The 17,633-nt window shown below is 43.8% G+C and overlaps 1 protein-coding gene and 1 pseudogene across 6 annotated transcripts in view; one reads left to right on the top strand and one right to left on the bottom strand.

Moving 5' to 3' along the window:
* ATAD2B (ATPase family AAA domain containing 2B) overlaps window positions 1-17,633 on the bottom strand; it is a 233,208-nt gene that overhangs the window by 205,887 nt on the left and 9,688 nt on the right. The window lies entirely within an intron of this gene.
* On the top strand, window positions 260-709 carry LOC112132026 (small ribosomal subunit protein uS15-like; annotated as a pseudogene).

Raw genomic sequence — 17,633 nt, 5'->3', positions numbered from 1 at the left:
GTGCATTAAAGGTCATCTAACTGAATTACTAATCCAAGACATTCTTTACTCCAACTCCGGTCTGTGAACCAACAACATGGGCATCATTATTTGGGAGCTCATTAGAAATGTAGAATCTCAGGCTCCACCCTCAGACCCACTGAATCAGAAACCATTTTTAAAAGATCCCCAGGTGATTCATGTGCACATTAGAGTTTGAAAAGCATTATTATATAACATATTCAAGACGTAGTCACTGGACCGCCTGACTGCCACCATCATGAGTCGCATGCGTGCTCCTGGGAAGGGCCTGTCTCAATCAGCTCTGCCCTGTCACTGCAAGGTTCCCACTTGGCTGAAGCTGACATCTGATGACATGAAGGAGCAGACTTACAAACTGACCAAGAAGGGTCTGCCTCCCTCACAAATCAGTGTGATTCTGAGGCTCATATGGTGCTGCACAAGTATGCTTTGTGACAGGCAATACAATCTTAAGAAACCTTAAGTCCAAAAGACTTGCGCCTGATCTCCCTGAGGATCTCTACTGTTTAATTAAGCAAGCAGTTGCTATTTGAAAGCATCTTGAGAGGAACAGAAAGGATAAGGATGCCAAATTCCATCTGATTCTGATAGACACCGACTGGCTCGATATTATTAATACAAGACCAAGCAAATCCTCCCTCCCAATTGGAAATATGAGTCATCCACAGCCTCTGCCCTGGTTGCGTAAGTTTGTCTATGTATTCAAGTAATAAAATGATTGTTTATCAAAAAAAAAAAAGGAGTCACTGAGGAAGCAACATCATGTGTTTTAAGCTACAGTATATCTGTGATACAGAAACTAGTACCTATAAACTACTATACCAATTTAGATAGCCCAGGCCAGCATTATTCCTTCCAATCAAATTTGATCACTCGTCTTCAAGACCTATCTCAGGACCCATTTTTTTTTTCTTCATGAAATCTCCCTGAAGAATCTAGCCTAAATTAAGCTTACCCCTGCTACTAGTTGCAGCCCTACTATACATTTGGGCACTTGATTATTTCAACTTAGCATTATATATTTATCATCTTTAAAGTGCCATGTCCAAGTCTTGAAATTCTAGCAAGATTTTAAGCTCCTAAATTACAAAAACATACCCTATTTTTTAAAATTCCACAACAAGGAAAAACAACAAACAAAATTTCTGGAAATTTGTTCACAAATTATTAATAGAAATTATTAGGGGCAAGAAAGGAGGGCTCATGGTGAATTAAGTTTGGGAAACAATGAAGTCCAAGGCTTTTTGCTGCAAAACTTCTAAGAGTATTATGATAACATGCAAAATAAATCTCTAAGGATGGAATAAAGTATATAACATTTCACAAACTTATTTGATCAAGCTCTCTTTTTTCATGGAACATCTGCAGGTACTAGTTTCCCAAACATACTCTGGAAATAAGTACTATGTACCATTGAACTGAAGACAAAAAAAAAAAAAAAAAGAAGTAAAATATTTGAATTTTTAAAATAATCCGAGTATACAGTTACTTGAATATCAATTTAAGTGAGTTTTGCACATTTATTTATTGGCCATTTGCATATTCTACTGGCTTTCAATTCCACTCAAAAGTATTTCTCAAACTGTTGTTTACATACTACCTGAATCAAAAATCACCTGCATTACTCATTAAAAATTACAACCTGCTGGACTGGAATCTCTGGAGGTGAAACGTTTTTAACGAGGGCTTCCAAATGATTCTTAGTACACAAAAGTCTGAGGACCTCTGGCATATAACATACTTGAAGTATAATACAAAGCACATCATCCTAACTGCTACAATGTACTGGTATATTTACTTTTTTGTCACGGGAGGGTTTCAATCTTGATTTGGCTCTATGACAGAGACCTCAGAATAAAGAGGATTACCAAAGACTCCTTCTCTCCAAAGAAATCCGGGGATTTAAATAAAGCAAGCAACCACGATGTAAACAGGTACAAAATAATTACTTCAGCACCATTTAATTAACTTCAAGCTTTGGGAAAGCTTCTACCTACAAACCTGATGCTAACAATTCACCCTTAATAGGATGATCATAACCCTCAACCTTAACTTTTTCATCTTCAAAGCATTTTACTAGCTAATGATAACCTAACCCTTTGAGAGAAGGCGTTACCAGTTTCATGACAAAGATATTTAAAAGATTATGCAATCTACCCACAGCCATTTAGCAATCTGTGTCAGAGTGACTATAATCCATGAGTAGGAAAAGTACCTCAGGCATAAGGGAAATAATTTCAGTTAACTAACATTTATTGAGGGCCTACTATGTACATAAGACGTGGAAGACAGTGGTAAAAAAGATGAATAAGAACTACTTGAGGCCAAGCACAGTGGCTCACACCTATAATCCCAACATTTTGGGAGACCCAGGCAGGAGGATCCTTGCGGCCAGGAGTTTGAAACCAGTCTGAGTAACACAGCAAGACTTGTCTCTTTAAAAAAAAAAAAAAAAAAAACCTATTTGATGTAGACTTTAAAGGATGTTTTCGGCCGGGCATCGTGGCTCACGCCTATAATCTCAACACTGAGAGGTTGAGGTGAGCGGATTGTTTGAGCTCAGGGGTTCCAGCCCAGCCTGGGCAAAATGGCAAGACCTTGTCTCTACAAAAATATAGAAAAATTAGCCAGGTGTGCTGGTCCACGCCTGCAGTCCCAGCTACTTGGGAGGCTGAAGTGGGAGAATCACCTGAGCCCCAGCAGTTGAGGTTGCAGTGAGCCATAATCGCGTCACTGCACTCCAGTCTGGGCAACAGAGCAAGACTCTGTCTCAAAAATAAATAAATAAATAAATAAATGTTGTTTTCAAGTTTTCTATAGAAGTGGGAATATGTATTCTAACAACTTAATAATGGGGCACATAAAATACCAGAACACAATCCAAGGATGAGATAACTTCCAAGAGAAGTATAATAATAATAATGTAGCTCTCCCTCCTCTCCCTCTCCCTCTCCTTTCTTCGGTCTCCCTCTCCTTCTTTTTTCGGTCTCCCTCTGTTGCCGAAGCTGGACTGTACTGCCTGATCTCAGCTCACTGCAACCTCCCTGCCTCCGGCTCCCGTGACTCTCCTGCCTCGGTCTGCCGAGTGCCTGGGATTGCAGGCGCGCACCGCCAGGCCTGAATGGTTTTTGTATTTTTGGTGGAGACGGGGTTTCGCCGTGTTGACCGGGCTGGTCTCCAGCTCCTGGCCTCGAGTGATCTGCCTGCCTCCGCCTCCCAAGGTGCTGGGATTGCAGACGGAGTCTCGCTCACTCAATGCTCAATGGTGCTCAGGCTGGAGTGCAGTGGCGTGATCTCGGCTCGCTACAACCTCCACCTACCAGCCTCCTGCCTTGGCCTCTTAAAGTGCTAAGATTACAGCCTCTGCCCCACCGCCACCCCGTCTAGGAAGTGAGGAGCGTCTCTGCCTGGCCGCCCATTGTCTGGGATGTGAGGAGCCCCTCTGCCCGGCCGCCCCATCTGGGAAGTGAGGAGCGCCTCTGCCCGGCTAGGAAGTGAGGAACGTCTCTGGCCGGCCGCCCATCGTCTGGGATGTGAGGAGCGCCTCTGCCCAGCTGCCCCGTCTGGGAAGTGAGGAGCGCCTCTGCCTGGCCGCCATCCCGTATAGGAAGTGAGGAACGTCTCTGGCCGGCCACCCATCGTCTGGGAAGTACGGAGCGCCTCTGCCCGGCCGCCCCGTCTGGGATGTGAGGAGCGCCTCTGCCCAGCCGCCCCATCTGGGAGGTGAGGAGCGCCTCTGCCCGGCCGCCCCGTCTGGGAGGTGAGGAGCGCCTCTGCCCGGCCACCCCGTCTGGGAGGTGAGGAGTGCCTCTGCCCAGCTGCCACCCCGTCTGGGAGGAAGTGAGGAGCGCCTCTGCCCGGCTGCCCCGTCTGGGAGATGAGGAGCACCTCTGCCCGGCCGCCCCGTCTGGGAGGTGAGGAGCGCCTCTGCCTGGCCGCCACCCCGTCTGGGAGGAAGTGAGGAGTGCCTCTGCCCGGCTGCCCCATCTGGGAAGTGAGGAGCGCCTCTGCCCAGCCGCCACCCCGTATGGGAAGTGAGGAGCGCCTCTGCCCGGCCGCCCCGTCTGGGAGGTGAGGAGCGCCTCTGCCCGGCCGCCACCCCGTCTGGGAGGAAGTGAGGAGCACCTCTGCCCGGCCGCCCAGTCTGGGAAGTGAGGAGCGCCTCTGCCCGGCCGCCCTGTCTGGGAGGTGAGGAGCGCCTCTGCCTGGCCGCCACCCCGTCTGGGAGGAAGTGAGGAGCATCTCTGCCCGGCCGCCCCGTCTGGGAAGTGAGGAGCGCCTCTGCCCGGCCGCCCGGTCTGGGAAGTGAGGAGTGCCTCTGCCCGGCCACCCCCTCTGGAAAGTGAGGAGTGGCTCTGCCCAGCTGCCCCGTCTGGGAGGTGAGGAGCGCCTCTGCCTGGCTGACACCCCGTCTGGGAGGAAGTGAGGAGCGCCTCTGCCCAGCCGCCCCGTCTGGGAGGAGGCAAATCAAGGACCAGATGCTGATCCAATTGTACCTCAACTACTGATGTTATTTCTTCCACACCAAATTCAAGGTCTCCCTAGGACAAGTGTAACCATGGGCACAATGTCAGAATCTTTGAGGGCTGCGTATCACTCAGCAACTAAAATAAACAACTATACCAAGATCTGTGACCTCTACCAAAAAAAATAAAAATAAAAATAAATAATAATAATAATAATGTAAAATGCTACAGAAATTAAATAATGAAAAGATATAGTCATCCCCACTTAAGCAACTTTTTTGTTTAATTCTAACCTCTTTGAAAGATAATTTCTTTCAATTTGTAAAAACCATTTTCTCCTTGACTTTTACAGTCCCTTAAACCATACTCATCAGCTACCATAAATAGTGACTATTATTCTGTCATAAATCTTAAAAAGTGAGGCAAAAGAACTTGAGAATAACTAGAAATGAATAAATGTTGCTCTGGTTTTCAAGGAAGGCTTCATGCCCAGATCTAAATTTGTCAGAAATCTAAAAGCTGGATGTTAATCTAAAAACAAAAAGAATGAAGCCAAGTATAGCATTTAAAAATGAGAGATGCATGGAACTAAGTGAATTAGCAGACCACTAGATTAAATCAAAACTTGATGATGGCCTCATTTAGAATTGGGAAAATCAGAAAGAAGAAATTTAGTCCAGAAAACAAAATAACTAGATTAGCGATATCAGTGCTGTATTCAAAATAAATACAGTAAGGGCAGGTATAAAAAGTGCTGGTTGTTGTTGTTGGTGGTGGTGGTAGTGGTGGTGGTGGTGGTGGTGGTGTGGGGAGCCAGGGAACAGGTGATGACGGGAGAAGTATAATGCTGAATTAAAACTGGAAAGTTAGTTTGGAATTATAGCCAGAAATCTAAGGAGAGGTCTACCAGGCTATGGGAAACACAACTCTGAGATGAAGTGAGTTAAGGAGCAGAGACAGATATGAAACATGGTCATAAAAGAAAATGATCATAGGTAATGTACAGAATATAAAAACAGAAGGGCAGAAGTCAAAACCTTAAAAAAATGCCTAATTAATGGGGATAAGCACAAGAGATGTCATAAAAATCAGAGACAAATATAGTCTCTCACTAAAACAAGAGGAGTTAAACTGCTCCAAAAAGACTTAACAGAAGAAAGCTGATAAACCTGAGGATCTGTAAGTAAGAGATCATTGTAACTTCTGACAGGGCAATATCTGTGAAATGCGGGGTGGAAAACACTAGGTGAATAATGGAGCAAGTGGTAAGCAAGTACAGGTGATGACTGCAGAGCTAGTCTTACAAAAGTGTCAGAATTAAAAAAGAAAGAATAGTTTAGAGTTGGAGGAAAGGATTTTCTTTCTTTTTTTTTTTTTTTTTTTTTAAGAAAAGACAACCTGGCTTCTTATAGAAAGAAGGGAACTATAAGAGAGAATAAAACAAATTATTTAAAGAGTAAGTAAATGATGAGAGAAAATGCCTCAAAGAGACAAAGAAAAAACAGAATAGGAACATTTTCCCCCAAGTTAGATCAGAAAATATATGGGTGCAATCAATCTCTTCTGATTTCCTTATAGGACAGGCTTTTTGTATACTTTTTTTTTTTTAACAAGTATTCCTGTTTTCACAAGAAAACTTAGAAGTGCAGTCAATTTCTTTTTCTTTCATTTATAAAAGGAATGCACAGAGGCAGTGGTTACCATGACTGCAAAAAACAAAACTCTGCACTGCTATTTATTTATTTAGGGCCAACACTGTTCTACAAAGTCCTGAAATGGCAAACATATAAAATGTTCTAAATTTTCCTCAAATATTCCAAGAACAAGGGCTTACTAGTTTAGTATTTCTAAGCAATCATCATGAAAGAATACAGAAAGAGAAAAAAATACATAGAAGCGACCTGTTAGTTTAGGAGACACAGAAAGATTAAAAAATAGTCTATAATAATTTAAAATGCGCTTTTCTTCCACATAAAAATTTCTAAAAGGTAGTTTCTAAAAATCTGAAAATATTACATTATTTAAAATAAGAAAGAGACAATGTGGGTACTGAAAAATGCCACATGGTCAGGCATGATAGCTCATATCTATAATCCCAACACTTTGGGAGGCTGAGGTAAAAGGATCACTTAAGCCCATGAGTTCAAGAAGAGCCTGGCCACGAAGGAGACTCTGAGACTTGTCTCTACAAAAAGTTTAAAAATTAGCCATGTGTAGTGGCACATGCCTGTGGTCCCAGCTACTCAGGAAGCTGAGGCAGGTGGATCGCTTGAGCCAGGGAGGTCCAGGCTGCAGTGAGCCATGATTACACCACTGCACTCCAGCTTAGGTGACAGAGTGACACCCTGTTTCAAAAAAAGAAAAAGAAAAGAAAAGAAAAATGCCACAGACTTTGAAGTTGTACAGACAGGACCAATCTTACATTGCAGCACTACCACTATAACTCAGAAACTACTATTTACCTCATGAGATTGTTAGAAGAATCAAGGAGGTAGTGTAAGTAACAAATTTTATACCTACTGTTTCACAGTAGATACAATCTCAAGAATACTTGTTTGGCTTTATAGAATTAATGTAACTTCATAAGTTTATTAATTACTTTCAATAATTCATTCCTTCCACAAACAAAATTTATTAAGTGCCTGTTTTTGTGTTAGATACTAAAGATACTTAGCACTAAGGTAGTCCCTGCCTTTCATGGAAGTTAAAATTTAACTCCTTAAATTAGCTGGTAAAGGTATATGAAAACAGTACTGATAGTGAGAGGTGACAGCGTGCTGGCAGTCCTCACAGCCCTCGCTCGCTCTCGGCGCCTCCTCTGCCTGGGCTCCCACTTTGGCGGCACTTGAGGAGCCTTTCCGCCCACCGCTGCACTGTGGGAGCCCCTTTCTGGGCTGGCCAAGGCCGGAGCCCACTCCTTCAGCTTGCAGGGAGGTGTGGAGGGAGAGGCGTGAGCAGGAACCGGGGCTGCGTGCGGCGCTTGTGGGCCAGCTGGAGTTCCGGGTGGGCGTGGGCTTGGCGGGCCCTGCACTCAAAGCAGCCAGCCGGCCCTGCTGGCCCCGGGCAATGAGGGACTTAGCACCCGGGCCAGCAGTTGCGGAGGGTGTACTGGGTCCCCCAGCAGTGCCAGCCCACCGGCGCTGCGCTCGATTTCTCGCCGGGCCTTAGCTGCCTTCCCGTGGGGCAGGCCTCCGGACTGCAGCCCGCCATGCCTGAGCCTTCCCCCGCCTCTGTGGGTTCCTGTGCAGCCCGAGCCTCCCCGACGAGCGCCGCCCCCTGCTCCAGGGCGCCCAGTCCCATCAACCGCCCAAGGGCTGAGGAGTGCCAACGCATGGCGCAGGACTGGCAGGCAGCTCCACCTGCAGCCCCGGTGCGGGATCCACTGGGTGAAGCCAGCTGGGCTCCTGAGTCTGGTGGGGACGTGGAGAACCTTTATGTCTAGCTCAGGGATTGTAAATACACCAACTGGCACTCTGTATCTAGCTCAAGGTTTGTAAACACACCAGTCAGCACCCTGTGTCTAGCTCAGGGTTTGTGAGTGCACCAATCGACGCTCTGTATCTAGCTGCTCTGGTGGGGCCTTAGAGAACCTTTATGTCTAGCTCAGGGATTGTAAATACAACAATCGACACTCTGTAGCTAGCTGCTCTGGTGGGGCCTTGGAGAACCTTTATGTGTAGCTCAGGGATTGTAAATACACCAATCGGCACTCTGCATCTAGCTCAAGGTTTGTAAACACACCAATCAGCACCCTGTGTCTAGCTCAGGGTTTGTGAGTGCACCAATTGACACTCTGTATCTAGCTGCTCTGGTGGTGCCTTGGAGAACCTGTGTGTCCAAACTCTGTATCTAACTAATCTGATGGGGACGTGGAGAACCTTTGTATCTAGCGCAGGGATTGTAAACGCACCAATCAGCGCCCTGTCAAAACAGGCCACTCGCCTCTACCAATCAGCAGGATGTGGGTGGGGCCAGATAAGAGAATAAAAGCAGGCTGCCCGAGCCAGCATTGGCAACCTGCTCCGGTCCCCTTCCACACTGTGGAAGCTTTGTTCTTTCGCTCTTTGCAATAAATCTTGCTACTGCTCACTCTTTGGGTCCACACTGCTTTTATGAGCTGTAACACTCACCGTGAAGGTCTGCAGCTTCACTCCTGAAGCTAGCAAGACCACGAGCCCACCGGGAGGAACGAACAACTCCAGACGCACCACCTTAAGAGCTGTAACACTCACCGCAAGGGTCCACGGCTTCATTCTTGAAGTCAGTGAGACCAAGAACCCACCAATTCCAGACACAATAGTATTGGGGAATGGGGTACAAATTGGTTTAGTCTCAGTGTAAAGCAATTTGAGAAAACCTACGAAAATTTAAAATACACATTATCATTTGACCCAGTAATTCCACTTCATCTAAAAGAGAAAGGTCGGCTGGGCGCAGTGGCTCACACCTGTAATGCCGATACTCTGGGAAGCAGAGGCGGGCAGATCACTTGAGGTCAGGAGTTCAAGACTAGCCTCGCCAACATGGTGAAACCCTGTCTCTACTAAAAATACAAAAAAAAATTGGCCGGATTTGGTGGTGGGCGCCTGTAATCCCAGCTACTCAGGAGACTGAGACAGGAGAATCACTTGAACCTGGGAGGCGGAGGTTGCAGTGAGCCGAGGTGGCGCCACTGCACTGCAGCCTGGGCAAGAGAGGAAGACTCCGTCTCAAAAAAAAAAAAAGGTCATTTTCTGCTACACTATTTATAAAGTTAAAAGTATGGAGAAAACCTGTGTGCCAACCGGTTAAATATGTGGCAGTATAATGATACAAAGAAATATTAGAAGTATTAGAAAGGCTCCTGGTCAACAGTGTGAGGAAAAAAAAGAAATATTAGCCATCAAGAAAAATGAAATAAGCCAGATGTGGTGGCTCATTCCTGTAATCCCAGCATTTTGGGAGACCCAAAGCATGGTGGCACATGCGTGTAGTCCCAGCTACTCAGGAGGCTGAGGTGGGAGATCACTTGAGTCTAGGAGGTCAAGGCTGCAGTGAGCCATGACTGCACCACTGCACTCCAGCCTGGGTGACAAAGTGAGACATTGCCTCCAAATATATATATATACATACATATATACATATATATTATACATACATATTGCACATGTACCTACGGGTACAAACCTATGGGTTGTTTATATGTGCATATGTGTGTGTCATATGTGTGACACACATATAAACCCATAGTATATGTGCAATGGTCAGAAGCATGTACAGCAGCTTTAACAGTGGTTATCCCTCGGAAGAACAAACTGGATAAATTAGGGGAGCAGGGAAAAAGGCCCTTTTTCTCTGTGTGTGTACATATTATTTGAAATATTTATGTCATCATAATGTGTAGAAAATAAAACAAAACAAAGTAATATTTATTTCATACTTTTTAAGTAAGAATAAAATATTTTTCCAAAGAGCTGAGGTTGAGTCTTGCATAAGTTTGGGTTTTTTTTTGGTTTTTAAGAGATGAGATATTGCCAGGCTGGAGTGCAGTGGTATGATCATAACTCACTACAGCCTCAAACTCCTAGGCTCAAGCGATCCTCTCACCTTAGCTTCCCAAGTAGCTGAGACTACAGGCACACACAACCATACTAGGCTAATTTTTTGTTTTTTTAATAGAGGCGAGGTCTCACTTTGTTTCCCAGACTGGTATCAAACTCTTGGCCTCAAGTGATCCTCCGACCTTGGCCTCCCAAAATGCTGGGAATACAGGTGTGAGCCACTATGTCCACTCTTGCATACTCTTTTTTTTTTTTTTTAGACAAGAGTTTTGCTCTTGTTGCCCAGGCTGGAGTGCAATGGCGCAATCTCAGCTCACTGCAACCTCCACCTCCCGGGTTCAAGTGATTCTCCAGCCTCACCCTCCCGAGTAGCTGGGATTACAAGCATGCACCACGATGCTCAGCTAATTTTGTATTTTTAGTACAGATGGGGTTTCTCCATGTTGGTCAGGCTGGTCTCGAACTCCCGACCTCAGGTGATCCACCTGCCTAGGCCTCCCAAAGTGCTGAGATTACAGGTGTGAGCCACTGCGCCCGGCCTGCATACTCTTTTATCTTCATTGTCTGGTTACTCAATTGCAGCAATTAAAGAAAGGCACTTTCATTTCCAGTTGAACTGCTACGAATTTTTTTAAAAGAGATGGTGTCGGCTGGGTGCAGTGGCTCGCACCTGTAATCCCAGCAGTTTGGGAGGCCGAGGCAGGTGGATCACCTGAGGTCAGGAGTTTGAGACCAGCCTGACCAATATGATGAAAGTCCATCTCTGCTAAAAATACAAAAATTTGCTGGGCGTGCAGGGGGAGCACGCCTGTAGTTCCAGCTACTTGGGAGGCTGAGGTACAATAATCGCTTGAACCTAGGAGGCGGAGGTTGCAGTGAGCCGAGGTCACACGACCGCACTCCAGCCTGGGCAACAGAGCAAGACTCTGTCTCAAAAAAATATATAGGGTAAGAAGAGAGGAAGAACAGTGGAGGAGCACGTTAAGGAGTCTGTAGTAAAAGGTAACATAGGCCGGGCACAGCAGCTCACACCTGTAATCCCAGCACTTTGGGAGGCCAAGGTGGGCAGATCACCTGAGGTCGGGAGTTCGAGACCAGCCTGACCAACATGGAGAAACCCCATCTCTACTAAAAATACTAGCCGGTCGTAGTGGTGCATGCCCGTAATGCCAGCTACTCGGGAGGCTGAGGCAGGAGAACTGCTTGAACCCAGGGGGCAGAGGTTGCAGTGAGCTGAGATTGCACCATTGCACTCCAGCCTGGGCAAAAAGAGCGAAACTCTGTCTGGAAAAAAAAAAAAAAAAGAGGTAACAATGTTTTTTAAAGAAAAAATGAGAGTTAATTGGCTAGGCACAGTGGCTTACACCTGTAATCCCAGCACTTTGGGAGGCCAAGGTAGGCAGATCGCTTGAGCCCAGGAGTTTAAGACCAGCTTGGCATCTGGGTGAAACCCCATCTCTACAAAAAACACAAAAAATTAGCCAGGCATAGTGGCACATGCTTGTAGTCCCAGCTACTTGGGAGGCTGAGGTGGGAGGATCACCTGAGCCCAGGAGGTCAAGGCTGCAGAGAGCCTTGATCGTTCCTCTTCACTCCAGCCTGGATGACAGGGTGAGATCTTATCCCAAAAAGAAACGAGAAGAAGAAGAGGAGAAAGAAGAGAACAGGGGAAGGAGGGGGGGGGGGGCAAAGCGAAGCTAATAAATACAAGTATAAGTCTTAAGAACAATCACACATACACACACAAAGCAAAACGTATAACTTAAAACCAGCAGAAGGTCCAGGCACAGTGACTCATGCTTGTAATCCCAGCACTTTGCGAGGCCAAGGCAGGTGGATCACCTGAAGTCAGGAGTTCAAGAGCAGCCTGGCCAACATGGTGAAACCTTGTTGTTCTCTACTAAAAATACAAAAATTAGCCAGGTGTGGTGGTGCATGCCTGTAACCCCAGCTACTCGAGAGGCTGGGGCAGGAGAATTGCTCGAACCTGGGAGGTGGCGGTTGCAGTGAGCCAAGATCATGCCATTGCATACTCTAGCCTGGGTGACAGAACAAGACTCCATCTCAAAAAAAAAAAAGTAGAAGATGCACAAATTTGACTTAGTGAATATCTATAATCCTACACCCCTAACTGCAGAATACATATTCTTTTCCAGTGTTCATGAAACATTTACCAAAATAACCATAAACAAAATAAGTCAGAACAAATTTCAAAAGACTGAAATCATATGCAGTATGTTCTCTGAGCACAATGGAATTAAGCTAGAAGTAATTAACAAAACTATAAACAGAAAATAGGCCGGGTACAGTGACTCATACCTGTGATCCAAGCACTTAGGAAGGCCAAGGTGGGAGGATCGCTTGAGTCTAGGAATTTGAGGCCAGCCTGGGCAACAAAGGGAGATAACAAGACCCTCTCTAACAAAAAAAAAATTTTCTAATTACCCAGGCCTGGTGGCACACACCTGTAGTCCTAGCTACTTGGGAGGCTGAGATAGAAGGATCACTTGAGTCCAGGAGTTCAAGGCTACAGTGGGCTATGATCATGCCACTATACTCCAGCTTGAGTGACAGAGTGAGACCCCATCTCAAAAAAAAACGAAAGGAAAAGAAATGCCCAACTGTTTGGAAAGTAAGCAACATACTTCTAGATAACCAATGGATGCAAGAAGAAAGCAAAAAAGAAATTAAAATCTATTCTAAAATAAAATTTACTTAAAAAAACACCAGAATTTGAAAAATAACAAAAATAATTTCAACAACAACAAAAATTAGGCAGAATCTTAATATGGGGCCGGGCACAGTGGCTTACATCTGTAATCCCAGCACTTTGGGAGGCCGAAGTAGGCAGATCACCTGAGGTCAAGAGTTCGAGACCAGCCTGACCAACAAAGTGAAACCTCCATCCCTACTAAAAATACAAAAATTAGCCAGGCATGCATGCTGGCCCATGCCTGTAATTTCAGCTACTCGGGAGGCTGAGACAGGAGAATTACTGGAAACCAGGAGACGCAGGTTGCAGTGAGCCGAGATGGAGCCCCTGCACTCTAGCCTGGGTGACAAAGCAAGAATCTGTCTCAAAAATAAATAAATAAATAATAAAAAGAATCTTAATATGGAACAAGAGATTTTTGAGTATCTGACCAATCAATAAGTTCACATTATATCCCATCTCTTAATGTTTTCCATCATACATTTTTATTTTTCTACATCTAACAGAAAATATATATTTTTCCCCAGCACACAATAAACATTTACCAAAACTGACAATATATTAGGCCACAAAGAAAGCATCCAATCCTACAAGAGAAATATACAAACTATGTTAAGTGAGAGATGTTCCATGCTGTTAGACAGGCTAACAATTTGAAGGTGTCAATTCTCTACAGATTAATCTATGAATTAAATATATTACTAATCAAAATTCTAGTTGGGGCCAGGTGCAGTGGCTCACTCACGCCTGTAATCCCAGCACTTTGGGAGGCCAAGGCGGGCAGATCACTTGAGGTCAGGAGTTCGAGACCAGGCTGGCCAATATGGTGAAACCCCATCTCTACTAAAAATACAAAAATTAGCTGGGCGTGGGTGCGCATGCCTATAATCCCAGCTACTTGGGAGGCTGAAGCAGGAGAATCGCTTTAACCTGGGAGGTGGAGGCTGCAGTGAGCCGGGATCACGCCACTGCACTCCAGGCTGGGCAACAGAGTGAGACTCTCTTGAGAAAAAAAAAAAATTCTAGTTGGATCTTCTGAGTAACTCTATAATCTCAATTGAAATTAAAATTGAAAAACGACCCCCAAACATCTAAGTCAACCTTGAAAAATAACAAAAAGGAGAAACTTGTCCTTTAAGATATTAAGACATAACTCAAAACCATAGTACGAAAAATAGTATTGGCCTGATAGAACGGCTCATGCCTGTAATCCCAACATTCTGGGAGGCTGAGGCAAGAGGATTGCTTGAGCCTAGGTGGTGGAGGCTTCAGTGAGCTATGATCACGCCAGGGCACACAAGCCTGGGTGACAGAGCAGGACCCTGGTCAAAAAAAACCACACCAGTGTGGGCCAGGCATGGTGGCTTACACCTGTAATCCCAACACTTCACGAGGCTAGGGCAGGAGTTCAAGACCACCTGGGCAACACAGCAATAACCCTGTCTCTACAAAAAATTTTAAAAAAACAAAAAAAGTATAGTATTGCCATAAGCATAAACAGACCAACAGAAAAGAACGGAGAGATCAGAACAACATACAGGAGAACTTAATGTATTACAAAGTGGCACCACAAAGGACAGGTTGTCTAGCAGAATGAACAAAATGAATCAAAAACCTAAATAGTAAAACTATATGTGTGTACAAAGTCACAATGTAAACAGTATCCTTTAGTGTGGGACCAAAAAAAGTCAAAAGTCACGAATCTCTAATTACTCTTGAAAAATAATAATAAAATAGCAACTCCAGTAGAAAATAGCGAAATAGGCAAAAACAAATCTTAACAGGCATTTTAGAGAGAAGGAAAGCAAAAAAAGTTAGTATGGACATAAAGAGTTACCCAAACTCATTAATAACTAAAGAAAGGCTATTTAAAAGGTAGCTCATGCTAAATATTGGCAGGGAAGTGGAGATACAAGAACTCTCAGCCGGGCGCGGTGGCTCATGCCTGTAATCCCAGCACTTTGGTAGGCCGAGGCAGGCAGATCACGAGGTCATGAGATCGAGACCATCCTGGCTAACACAGTGAAACCCCATCTCTACTAAAAATACAAAAAACAATTAGCCTGGCAAGGTGGCGGGCACCTGTAGTCCCAGCTACTCGGGACGCTGAGGCAGAAGAATGGTGTGAACCCCGGGTGGCAAAGACTGCAGTGAGCCGAGATCATGCCACTGCACTCCAGCCTTGGCGACAGACAGCAAGACTCCGTCTCAAAAAAAAAAAAAAAAGAACTCTCATACACTATACTCCTACGAGTGAAGACTAGAGCAGCACATATAGAGGTAATACTTATTTTAAATACACATATACTTTTCCACTCTTGGTGTCTATCTCAAAGAAATTCCCACACCAAGTCCACGAGGGACATTGCATCAGGATATTAACTGCAGCAATATTTGCAGTAGCAGAGAGTAGGAAGCAATTTAGGTACCTATCTCTTGAGGGTGGGTAGTTAAAATGCAATTAATTGACCCTACAAAGTACTATGTAGCAGGTGGGAGTAGTGACTGTATGTATACAGAGTTACTACACGCATGAAAATATAATGGTTAAGAGAAAATAATAAAATAAGCTCTATAGCTAAATATCACTTATGAAAACTTAAAAGACATACACATAAACCAACACAGTAACCAAGTATTCTATCATCTAAACATGATAAATAGAGGGTTGAGGGCATTAATAATTCTTTTGGGACAAGCATAAACTGTGCATGTGCCAGGGAGGTCAGTACTATCCTAGGCTAATGGGGACATATGGTCACCCTACCTATTAACCACTATTCTCTGTAACCTAGAAAAACAAAGTCTTGATTAAAAAAAAAAAATCCAACTCACCATTTAAAAAAAAAAAGAGTATTGCTATGTTGTCCAGGCTGGACTCAAACTCCTGGGCTCAAGTCATCCTTCCCTGCTCAGCCTCTTGAGTAGCTGGGATTGCAGGTGTAAACAACCATGTCTGGCTACCGATTCTTTTTTTTTTTTGAGACAGAGTCTTGCTCTGTCGCCAGGCTAGAGTACAGTGGCGCGATCTCAGCTCACTGCAACCTCCTCCTCCTGGGTTCAAGTGATTCCCCTGCCTCAGCCTCCCAAATAGCTGGGATTACAAGCATGTGCCACCACGCCCAGCTAATTTTTTTGTATTTTAGTAGAGACGGGGTTTCACCATATTGGTCAGGCTGCTCTCGAACTCCTGACCTCATGATCCGCCTGCCTCAGCCTCCCAAAGTGCTGGGATTACAGGCATGAGCCACCACGCCTGGCCTCAATTCATTATTTTGCTTTTAACTATGCTGACTTCCCACACTTCAGATCATCAGTGAAATATAAACCACAAAAATATGCTAAAACCCTTACATAACTTATTTGGAGGTTATGATCATTCATCGTCATGGATACTTACAAACTAATTACATTAATAAGTAAAATTTTGTAACATAATTTTATACCTTCTGTTACAATCTCAACCTAAGATCTCTTACAGACAAATTCTTCCAAAAGTACATAATGCCCAAACATAAAGAGTTAAAATCCAAAGAGTCAGTATTCCACACAGTTGTAAAATAGGGAATCGTTTTAGGTTAGGCTAAAAGAGTTCACTATTCTTTTATTATCTTTTCAAGGGTCAAATTTATTCCATAACTGATTCATCTTCACCACTTTTAGAGGAAAAAGTTTCCTAACACTAAAAGTTTTAAATAACAAATCAAAGTTTTAATCCAAGAAGTTTAATTTTCCACATTTCTCTGAAATTAGATTCCTACCAAAAACAAAACACAATGGTTGACAATTTTTTTTAACCAACTTCTAAATTTAAGTCCAAAAATAATGGCTGACAAGTTTTTAAAGTAATTTCTAAATTCAAGTCCAAAAATATCAGACCACTCCAATCATCCTCTCTAATACTCCAAGCCCTAATCACAAAACCAGATCTTAGTACAGTCACTAACCACATAATATGCAAGAAAGTTGTCTGGCACATAAGAATAATTCCCTTTAACCACAGGCTTCTGCCAAATCTCTAAAATAATATCCTATTTCTTCACTTAATTCTAAATTTGCCACAAAAAATGTAGTGTTAAAGACCTTAAAGGCCCAAAAGGAGACAAGAACGGGTATAAACTTCAGATATAATGATTAAACAAAAGTAACTTTAGGGTGCTTTTGGCCCCTCTCTAAAACCCACACAGGAAGTGAGCCTGGAAACAGTAGCCCCTAGGCAGGCTGCTAAGTCACCTAAACAAATGTAGATGAAAGGGCACTAGACCTGAGGGAAGGGCTATTTTTTTATGGCATGTATTTGTCTCCTCCACTAGACTTTAAGTACATACCATGAAGCAGGGACCGTGTTTTTATTCTCCACCTGCTTTCACCCCAAACACAATGCTAGATTCTTGGGATTCAGACAAGCATAATGATACAACTCCAGGAGTGCCATTCACACAGACTACAGCGTGAATGGTGCTTCCTGGACTTCTATGATTTTGCAACTCAAAAAGAGCCAAAAATGTTTGCCCACATGGCACTTACATTTTAGTGTAGTAGCTGCTTGATATCTACTGAATGAATGAATGAATGAATGAACGAACAAAGGAACAAGCGAGCCTCACCATCAAAAACTAGGCTCTGGATTACCTCCAAATTTCTGTCTGGCAAGACTAGAGAACATACTTTCTGGGTATTTTAAGCACCATTCCTTTCAGGATTCCAATTTGGGTCCTAGAATACAGATATAAACTAACAATGCTAAAGATGTTTAATTTACTAATGCAAATCTTCATATATAAATATGCTATATAATGTCTTTTCAAGAGGTTTAAAGTATGAAACATTTTTTCAAATGGAAAACACTTTACTCCCCCTAAAGATAGTTTCCCAGAGCATAAAAGCAAATGT

This window comes from Pongo abelii, chromosome 12 (genome assembly GCF_028885655.2).
Source record: "Pongo abelii isolate AG06213 chromosome 12, NHGRI_mPonAbe1-v2.0_pri, whole genome shotgun sequence".
NCBI lineage: Eukaryota > Metazoa > Chordata > Mammalia > Primates > Hominidae > Pongo > Pongo abelii.
This window is presented reverse-complemented; position numbering and strand designations above follow the sequence as displayed.